The following is a 2978-nucleotide window of genomic DNA, read 5'->3' on the forward strand; positions in this document are numbered from 1 at the left end:
GGAGGGGGAGGGGAGGCTCGAGCCGGGCGGACCCGAGCAAATCAGCGAGCCTGCTCCTCCACGGGGATGGGGGACGGCGGGGGGGAGGAAGGGGAGAGTGAGTGTGTGTGTGTGAGAGTGTGTGTGTGTGCGTGCGCGTGTGTGTGTTGTGCGCGCGCGCGAACAGGGAGAGAGGGAGAGGGGGAGAGAGAGAGAAGAGGACAGGGAGAGCGCAGAGAGGAAAACTGCAGAAAACCACAGGGAAAGTACGGTACCGCCTCAGATCTTTTCATTTTTTTTTTTTTCAAAAACTTACTTCTAGTTCATTTTCCCATCACTCCCGGCTCCTGCCTAACTGGGTCTTGTCGGAGACGTTTGGCATGGCGCTCTAGCTTTTGTTCCTTTTAATTCCGCGGCCTCCCTCTCCTCTGCCCGCCGATTACAGCACCCCGAAGGCTTCCTGCTAACGTCCAAGGGCAGCAAGCTCTGCAGACCGTACCATTGCCGGGCTAAATTTTTTATTAAGTGGCACTTTCTTTTCTGCGCAGATCCAGCAACCTTGTCAATACTCATTTTTTTCCAGGAACAGAAGAGACCAGCTTAATTCAGAGCACACTCCCTCCCAGCGGTGCGGACAAGGGGCCACCCCGAGAGTCTTTGGGGGCCGCAGCGGAATCGGGAGGGAGGAAGTGAAGAGAGAGTCATTTGGGTCCGATGTAACCAAGGGCGTGTGTGTGTGTGTGTGTGTGTGTGTGTGTGTGCGTGCGCGCGCGCGCGACGAGTGTGCGTCTCCAAAGTGGATCTTACTCAGAGCTGGGAAGCACAGGAGGGAAAGAGGGGGAGAAAGAAGTTGCCAGGCGAGGAGGAGTGGCCGGCGCTCACAGCCCAGCTTTGTTGTGGTCGCCCGAGGCGCAGCGGCGGGCCGCGGTAACGCCTGCTAATGGCTGTGTTAATTACACAGGGGCGATTTCGCGGGGTCAGGAAGATGGGGCCAGCTCCGAAAGAACTTTTCCGAAAAGGAAAGGAAAGGAACTACCCCACACCGTTTGGGTGGAAACTAGTTGTTGCCGGTGTCTGGTCCTCCCTGGCCCAAGCTGCACCAGGCTTCACCTCCGCGCCGCTGGTTTCCCGGCGGCCGCGCGTCAATCACGACGAGCCCGGAGTTGGGGGCGGAGCCACGGTCACCCGGCGCGAGCCGCGCAGCCTAGCAGCCCCCGCCGCGCTTCGGCCCCTTGTGGCGCGGCCCGGCCGGGACAGGCGCTGGAAGCGCGCCCTCTCCCCAACTTCTCGCTCTCGCCCTCCGAGTCCCTGGCCCAGAGAGTGGAAAGCGGACTGTTGTTCTCCCACAGCCGCATCCCTCCCCAACTTTGAACCCATTCTGGGAAGTGGAGAGTAGAGTGTCTTCCGCGCGCCGCGTCTATCCGACTTTCCCGCGGAGGGAGGGTGGGGTGGGGGAGGTTGATTAGAGAGAATAAAGTACTGTGTGTGCGTGTGTGTGTGGTGTGTGTGTGTGTGTGTGAGAGAGAGAGAGAAAGAGCGGGGAGGAGGGCGGGTGGGAGGGCTCTTTTTTTTTTGGCCCCCTTTCCATTTTCCCTGCTTCACTGTAAGCTTTCGAGCAACAGAAACTAGGCTAAGATTGCAGACTGCAGAGACTCCAAGCGGAGTCGGAGAAATTTGGCCTCGTTTTAATAGGGCTGAGGAATGAACTCGGGAGGTCAATAAAGCCCTCCAAAAATGATGAATGATTGAGCACCTGTGATGATGATAGTGATTACCAGAGCAATTAAACAGTTTGATTAAATGAGCCATCATAACAATGATGTCTGCGGGAAATCGGCCCTCACATATAAAGAAAGATAGTGCGAAGGGGCTGGCAGAGGCGCGGATAGCGCGACGCCAGGGAGAGGGGCTGCGGGCCGCGAGGTTTCTGCCCAGTGGCCCGAGCAGGGACGGCCGGACTCACGGAGCTTCAGGGAGGAGAGTGTAGCCCCGGTTTTCAGCCACTCTTTTTGCCCGGCTTCAAGCCTGCTAGAGCCGACGGGTAGGAAATCTGAAGGTTGGGGGGAGGGTACTTCCTCCACGTACTCTTTTTTTTTTTCCTAGAAGAACTCCAAGATTAAAAGTATCCTTCTTATTTGTTGCTGAGTTGCTCGTCGACATTTAAGAGAAGGTGAGTAAAAAAGAAAAGAAGATGAAAGAGAAAAGAAAAAGTTGGTCTCCAGAATTTTATTTCAATCGACAGTTAGGCGAATTCAGTTTAGCCGGGACCGGGAGGTTTGAGAGGGCGGCGGGGTGGGGAGGGGAAAAAACCACAGTCTGCTCTCGCCGCGGAGCGTTTTCGACTTTGCAAAGCTGTTGATGTTGGTGGGTCCAAGTTCCCGGTGCAGCGCCGCTGGCTGAGAAGTTTGTACTGTTTTTACTCTTCTCATTATTCTTAAATTCAGTTTAGGAATTTAAGTTTATCGTCGCCAATAGGATTATTGTTGTTTCAAATGTCTTGTTCAGTAAGTGCCAGTTACGTTTCTTTTTAAAGGAGACTCCTCAGTGTCCTTGATAAACCTTTTTTGTAAAGATCAACTTCACGCGGAACTTCTGCCTTGCAGGGTTTAAACATTCAACATTGCTACCTTCTGTTTCTTTTTCTGTTTTTACAGTGATACTGTAAAGTGAGTTAGCATCTGTATAGCTTTCATTTAGAAAAACTTAAGTTGCATTTCTAGAAAAACGTTCCTTCCCTGGCAGTGTGAGTAAAAACAATTCAGACAGATTGATGATTTCTATATTTTTTCTTTCTTTATTTTCTTTTTCTTTTCTTTCTTTCTTTTTTTTTTTCTGAGACGGAATCTCGCCGTGTCGTCCAGGCTGGAGTGCAGTGGCGCGATCTCGGCTCACTACAACCTCCGCCTCCCGGGTTCAAGCGATTCTCCTGCCTCAGCCTCTTGAGGAGCTGGGATTACAGGCGCGCGCCACCACGCCTGGCTAATTTTTTGTGTCTTTAG

The 2978-nt window shown here is 53.1% G+C and overlaps 1 protein-coding gene across 1 annotated transcript in view; it reads right to left on the reverse strand.

The window, feature by feature from the left end:
- Nucleotides 1-808, reverse strand: part of MEIS2 (Meis homeobox 2) — a 237230-nt gene extending 236422 nt beyond the window's left edge. The window contains exon 1 of the mRNA XM_011992708.1: nucleotides 296-808. The gene's annotated coding sequence lies outside the window, so the exon portion shown is untranslated. The remainder of the gene's footprint in view (nucleotides 1-295) is intronic.
- Between the last annotated feature and the right edge of the window lie 2170 nt (nucleotides 809-2978).

The sequence above is a fragment of the Mandrillus leucophaeus genome, unplaced genomic scaffold, assembly GCF_000951045.1.
Source record: "Mandrillus leucophaeus isolate KB7577 unplaced genomic scaffold, Mleu.le_1.0 Scaffold417, whole genome shotgun sequence".
NCBI classification, from domain to species: Eukaryota; Metazoa; Chordata; class Mammalia; order Primates; family Cercopithecidae; genus Mandrillus; species Mandrillus leucophaeus.